We start from the raw sequence: 7,520 nt of genomic DNA, 5'->3' as shown, positions 1-7,520 counted from the left end.
ACCCACGGGGGATAAGTTGTCACTGACAAGAAACCCGCATCGAACTGCTTCTGAACCTCTTCCTTAATCTTAACAGCCATATCAGGACTCGTTCTGCGAAGCTTCTGCTTGACCGAAGGACACTCTTCTCTGAGAGGTAGTCTATGCACCACAATATCAGTATCCAACCTAGGCATATCTTGATAAGACCAGGCGAATATCTCCACATACTCTCTCAGCATCTCAATCAACCTGCTCTTGACCTCTGTCTTCAAAGTATCCCCGATCTTAATATCTCTTCTGGCGTCCTCAGTACCAAGGTTAACAATCTCCAACTCCTCCTGATGAGGTTGGATGACCCTTTCTTCTTGCTTCAATAATCTGACCAATTCTTTCGGGAGTTCACAGTCTTCCTCACTATCCTCTTCAGCTTGGTAGATGGGATTATTGAAATCATACTGAGCCATAACAGAATTGTTCATAGTGGATTCCGTGAGATCACTTCTGCATGTTTAATGCTTTGTTTTAGAAAAAAGAATTCAAGAAAGTCACAAAAACAAAAACATTACCATTTTTATTTTTTTTAAAAATGGAAACAAAAACTAGAAAGACAGGGATCACAAAATTGTTTGCAAAACATCCTTTATTAATGATAATCATTGAAAACATGTTGAGGCCCTACAATGAACCACTATGCCTTGGGCAGAACGTAGGGTTTTGTGTAGAATGAAAAACAAAAGAAAATTACTCTGTTTGAAGAGTAACTTGGACCACATCTTCTGATGTCCAATTGTTGACCGACTCCCCTGGTGCACACGGGCGAACCCAGTTGTCGAGATCACAATCACTGTCACCATCTTCACTACCGACCGCAAAGACGTCACCGTGATTCATCAGCCCAGCGCTGGTAAAGGTACTCGGACCTGCTTGCCCACCCTGCTCCGTCTGTAAGGGTTGATAGCCAATTCCAAACTTATCCTCTTTGATAGGCAAATCCACCATCTTGCCCCAACCCTCAGCTCTACCAGAGTCAACAACCTCCTTAGCCTGCTTATAAGACGCAATCGAGGCACCCGGCTTCTTCTGATCAGCAAACGCCACCCTCTCAAGAGCAACAGTCTCAAATGCCTGGCATAAGGTTTCATGGATCTCGCCATCCACCTCTACATATTTGAAAGAGGACAGGTGACTCACCAGAATATCTTCTTCGCCGCACACGGTCACAATCTGACCGTTCCAGACATACTTAAGCTTTTGATGGAGAGTTGACGAAACTGCCCCAGCTGCATGAATCCAAGGACGTCCCAACAAACAACTGTACGCGGGCTGGATATCCATAACATAGAAGATTATGTTGAAAACCTCTGGACCTATCTTCACTGGCAAGGTGACTTCACCAAAAACAGAGCGTTTGGATCCGTCGAATGCACGAACAATCAGGTCACTAGGAGTGAGCACAACCCCTTCAACAGATATCTTCTTCAAAATCTGCTTAGGCAGCACATTCAGCGACGAGCCAGTGTCTACCAGCACGTGAGACAACACAACACCCTTGCACTCCATGGTGATATGCAAGGCCTTATTATGATTACATCCCTCAGACGTCAAGTCTAGGTCAGTGAATCCCAAACCATGCCTGGTGCTCACGTTGGTAATCACACCCTCCAGTTGGTTGACGGAAATCTCCTGAGGCACGTAAGCCATATTCAGCATCTTCAATAAGGCGTTACGATGTGCCTCAGAGCACAGCAGCAAAGAGAGTATAGAGATTTTGGACGGAGTCTGATTAAGCTGATCTACAATCTTGTAGTCACTTTTCTTGATTATTTTCATGAACTCCTCCACATCTTTCTCGAACGAACCCTCAGGCACCTCCTTCTGAGCTGGTTCCTCATCAACCACTGTCTGTTTGCCTTTAGCCTTGGCGAGAGCCTCGGCATTGTTATCTCTTAACGGTTATGGAGCAAACAGACGTCCACTTCGGGTAAAACCTCCTGGTCCACCAACATTATCCACAACTGGACTCACAACCATAGGAGTTCTTACCGGCACACCGATAGTTACAGGAGCTTGATTCACTGGCCTGGCCTGACTCTCAGCCCTCCTGTTGCTGCGATAAGCGTTGTCATATCTCCACGGCACAACCCTGCTGTCAACAGCCCTTCTGACCGGAGCAACAATGGTAGTTGGATTACTGACGGTTACAGGTGTAGAGATGGTAACAGGAGTACCACTAGTTGTATGCGCATTAACAACCCTCTGGCCACGTCCTTCAGACGGTTTGAAGTAAATAGTGACAGTTGACACCATCCCACGTTCTCTAATGGCCCGACTGAATTGCAAACAGCCCTCATCCATCAAACCCTGGATACCAGCCCTCAACTGATCACAGCCATTCTCTAATTCAGCACAATCAACACAATTCTCACAACATCCCGGGTAGATACCTCCATTCAACAAACGACCCTTTACAACCAGCAGCGGAGTCTGAGCATCTTCAACACTGACCACCAGATCTTCAGATTCTGCCCCTTCGATACTGTTCACTCGGTGTGCACCATGCGGAGGCATAGGGTTATTTACAACATTCGGCACAGGAGCAAAATTGATAGTTTTAGCATCAATCAGGTCCTGGACTTTATGATGAAAAGCCCTGCAGTTTTCGATGTGGTGTCCCGGTGCACCAGAATGGAAATCACAACGCACGTTGGCATCATACCCAGGTGGTATTTTTGTCAACAGCGCCATAGTCCTCAACTCCACAAACCCTAGTCTGAGCAACTCAGGTAGTAACTCAGCATAGGTCATTGGCAGTGGGTCAAAACATCGATCAGGCATCCTCTGCCTCGGCTGATACGGACGTTGCTGTTGTTGTTGTTGTGGCGGTGGTTGTTGAACCCTCTGTGGTTGCTGTTGACGAGGTTGAGGTGCTGGAATTGTGACGGCAACAACCTGGCGATACTGATTTCTATTCACAATCCTTCTGCCGTGCTGCACAGCACTGGCTTCACCCTCTCTCCGACGAGGTGCTCCAGCAAATGGTTTCTTCGAAGACGAGGAACCCACATCTTGAATCTTTCCGGCTTTGATCAGGCTTTCAGTCCTCTCCCCACAGATCACTACATCTGAGAAACTACCGAATGGGCAACTTCCCATCCAGTCCATGAAAACACCCTGTAGCGTTCCAATGAACATATCAGTAAGTTCCCTCTCCAGCATAGGGGGTTGTACTCTAGCAGCCAATTCACGCCACCTCTGGGCGTACTCCTTGAAGCTTTCTCCAGATTTCTGACAAAGACTCTGCAGCTGAGTCCGACTCGGCGCCATGTCCATGTTGTGCTTATACTGCCTCAAGAAGGCCTCACCCAGATCCCTCCAACAGCGGATAGAATCTCTCTTCAGTTCCATGTACCAATCCAAGGAAGCCCCAGATAAGCTATCCTGGAAGAAGTACATCCACATTTTCTCATCACCGGTGTAAGCAGAAATCTTCCTATAATAAGCCTGCACGTGGGTGCGAGGGCAAGAAGTACCATTATACTTGTCAAAAGAGGGTGCTTTGAATTTGTAGGGAATCCTCAACCCCTCTACCAGGCCCATATTGGTCACATCAAAACCCAGGGAATTCTGACATTCCATGACTCTTATCTTCTCAGCAAGGGCATCCACCTTACGATCCCTATCCTCAACTCTCCCAACAACCTCATCATCTTCACTCAGCAGCGTGAACATGTCCTCTTGTCTATCAACAATCGAAGCAGGATGACGAACAAGAACCCGGGAAACTCTAGCGTTGACAGTCTCTGCAGCAAGAGGCTGTCCGTTGATTCTGATCCCCCTTAACTCATCACCCACAGCATAGTCATTGGCGGGAGCAGCAGCATTAACATTCTCATGAATAGGCACACCCACCGGCGACGCTCGGTTGGACTGCGGAATCACGGTCTCCTGTCTCTGAACCAAGGCTCGAAGTTCTTCTTGACCTTGCGCAACCCCTTGCATCATCGTCATAAACTGGGCCATGTTCGCCCTCATCTCAGCCAACTCCGTCTGAACTTGATCCATACTTCTCTGTTGATTGAGTCTGGTTGAATAACGGTGCGGTCTCTGATCAGCTATCCTGCCTGACACAGGAACCAGAGTGAGAAGTCACGAACAAGAACACCTGCTATGCAAAATGCTATGAGTATGATGCTAATGCATATGATGCACATGATATGTTCATTTCTCAGGCATTCAAAGAGCCTGATTCATCTTCAAGATGGCAACCTGCAACAAGAACAACACAGCAGCACAGGATAACATACACAAGAGAAATGAGTACAGAGTGAACCAACAACCTCATCTATAAATGAGCAACAAAGATCATTCAACAAAGATTCAAAGATCCGAGTAAATCAAGGTACAACAATGAATCCCGCCCAACAAGCCTGGGGGTGATTCTCAACATAAACATCAGGAATACAAGCTAAGACAAATGACTTCCAGGAATGAGCGTCTTCAAGTAATGACACTGGTCTATCAACAGGTCACACTCTGAACATTCTGGTAAGGGAGTGATCTTCTCCTTCAACTATCTTCTGAGCTCTACAACTTCTCCTCCAAGTTGGTTCTCTGATGCATGTCTCAAGTCGACTTCCTTCTTCAACTGGATATCTTTGTCTCTGAGTCGCTTCTCCAAGTCTCTGATCTTCTTCTGAGAACTGGCCTCAACTCTCTGCAACCTCAAACATTCACGGTGCTCTGCATTCAGCAAGTTCTCCATCTCTTCATAAGATCTCTTCTTGCTCCTTACTCCACCCATATCTACACTCTGGATGTCTCTGAGTTGATGAGTCAGGTTCAACCTATCAGCTTTGGCTTGATACAACTCCATCTGGGCATCTTGCTCTCTCTCCTTCAACCTGCGATTCTCCATCAGGGTTTGCTTGTACTACTCAGCGGGTACACTCTCAGCAAGGATCAAAGGTGGTTGCACTTGCAAAGGCTTCATCCTATCATAGGGCAACAGCAAAGTCTCCACTCTCTTCTTGACCCACTCGGTGTAGTCAGGCATAGCAATGGCAAACTTCTTCCCTAAGACAGCTCCATCCTTAACACCAATAGACTTCCAAGCTCTTCCTATCTGCTCCAATTTAGCAGGGTCACTTCGCTTCTCAAAATACACACTCTCAACTATCTCAGATTCAAGCGGTCTTCCATTCATCACGAACCCCAACTGGCGAAGAGAAAGAACCGGGTTGTAATTGATGCAACCCTTAGTCCCTACAAGTGGCACATTCCGAAACGCTCCACAACTCATAATGACATCACGCACATCCATCCGGTAAGACTGCCATCTGATATCATATGAAGTAAGAGACATAACCCTCTGAGTCCACTTATGAGTGCTCTGAGCATCCACAAAAGGTCCACTGACTGGCAGGAGAGACAAGAACCATCTGAGCAAGAGTGGAAGGCAATATCTGATAGCTCCACCCTTACCATGCCTACTGTGAATAGCATAGTAAGTGTCAGCTAGCAAGGTAGGAACCGGGTTTCCTCCAAGGAAGATGATGACTGCAGCATAGTCCACAAAGTTGGGCATACTCGGAAACAATACAGTCCCATAGATCATGATGGCTAACTGAGCATGAAAAGCTTCCCAATTCCCCTTCTCTGCTTCTCCTCTAGCAATCCTCAACAGAAACTTCAAAGGCAAACCCATAACATCCCCACTGGACTTCCAATTGTCACTGACTTCCTTGATACCCAAATGGAGAGCTCTGGAGACAACTCTGAAATCAACCTCCTTAGGTACGTCCAAGAAAGGAACCTGATACCGGATAGGAACATTCAACAGAATGGAGTACTCCTCAAGAGTAGGCGCCAACTGATAATCCTGAAAGGTGAAGCAACGAAGCTCTGGGTCGTAGAACTGTAGAAGAGTCTGCAAAGGCACTGGATCAACTACCATCTTCAACAGTGTCAGAATATCCCCATACTGATCGACAAACCCCTTCTGATTACCACTGGTCACAAGGTTGCTCAACTCTATCAGAGACGTCAAAGGCTCACGGTGGAAACTGTAGGAACAAGTCTTCCGCTTCAACTCCGGGACTGTTGCCATCTCTATCAGTGAATAGACTCTGGAATGTACCTGAGAAATGATATGCATGCAGAGATTAGCTTTTTTTTCTTTTTCTTTTCTTCTTTTTTTTCAATTCTTTTTTTTTTATTGCGTATCTTTTTGAAAATAAACATGCTATGATGCAAATGATGCAGACAAGACTGGCAGGTTGTGCATCTCGGAACACAGGATCAAAGCTTCGGCTTGAACTCGGAACCACAATTCATCTGAAACCCAAAGTCATCTGGTAAACTGTCATCTGAAGAACCAAGAGTCACCAACAGGATCACAAGTCACCAACAAGTCACCGACAAGTCACCAATTGTACCTGTAATAATGATCATTCCCTCCCCACTCACGGGTGTCATCTAGGCCAGGGTAAGGTCGAGAGAAACGCAGCATACATAACCTTTCACAGAATATCATCATATACACACCCGAAGTATGTTATGATAATATCCCATCAGGGTCTGAACTGCTCGTGATACCAATGTTCCGCTAAGTGGCGCAATACCACCTGCTTCCCATGAATCACTCTATTCCTAAGTTTCCTAGATTTCACTCATAGCCTGGGTATTGGGCCTTTTACCTCAAGTAACTCCCACCCCAACAGAGAGAACACAGCACAGCCAGCACAGATGAATATGAATGAATGCAAACATAAATGCAAACATAAATGCAATCAAATAAATAAATGAATGCAATAAATGAAACAGCAAAAAGCAACCAAACCCTAACCTAGAGAGCGCTAGGAGAGACTCGCTCAGGGAAAATGGACCAGCAAGAGGTCAACTTCTCTATTTCCCCAGCAGAGTCGCCAGCTGTCGCATTACGCGAAAAACCGGCGGGAAAACAAAACAACAGAGCCGCCACCGTGCGTTATTTATCCCAAAAGAGGGAAAGGAAACGCTCGAAGTAAACCTGGAAAAGACATGGTCTCGCGACCAAAGAGAGATGGGATCGGGAGTCGGTTATGCGAAGGGAAGGTATTAGCACCCCTACGCATCCGTCGTACTCGACGGGATCCACGCACAAAAGGAAGGATAAGGTTGCTAAACTGCTCACAAACATCAAACACTGGCTGAAAGAGACACAGAGAACAAAAGAAACTAACTCGGCAGGATATCGCATCCTGGGCCTACGTAGTCTGTCAGGCACAGACATCAGAGTCGATGTAGTTCGGGACTGGGGGAAACGTGCTCGCTAGGATGTCACATCCTATGCATACATATCTTCTCGAACTAGAGAAGAATCAGAGCACTCGTAGCTCGGCTAACGTACGCCAAACAAAACCACACAGGAAACCGACTGCCAATCGCTGGGCTTACGTCAGACTCCACACAAACCGGCAAACATGGAAACCGAATGCCAATCGCTGGACTTACATCGGACTCCGACCAGAAAAGGAGAAACAACTCACACAAACAAAACA

This window comes from Lathyrus oleraceus, chromosome 6 (assembly GCF_024323335.1).
Source record: "Lathyrus oleraceus cultivar Zhongwan6 chromosome 6, CAAS_Psat_ZW6_1.0, whole genome shotgun sequence".
In the NCBI taxonomy this organism is placed as follows: Eukaryota; Viridiplantae; Streptophyta; class Magnoliopsida; order Fabales; family Fabaceae; genus Lathyrus; species Lathyrus oleraceus.
This window is presented reverse-complemented; position numbering follows the sequence as displayed.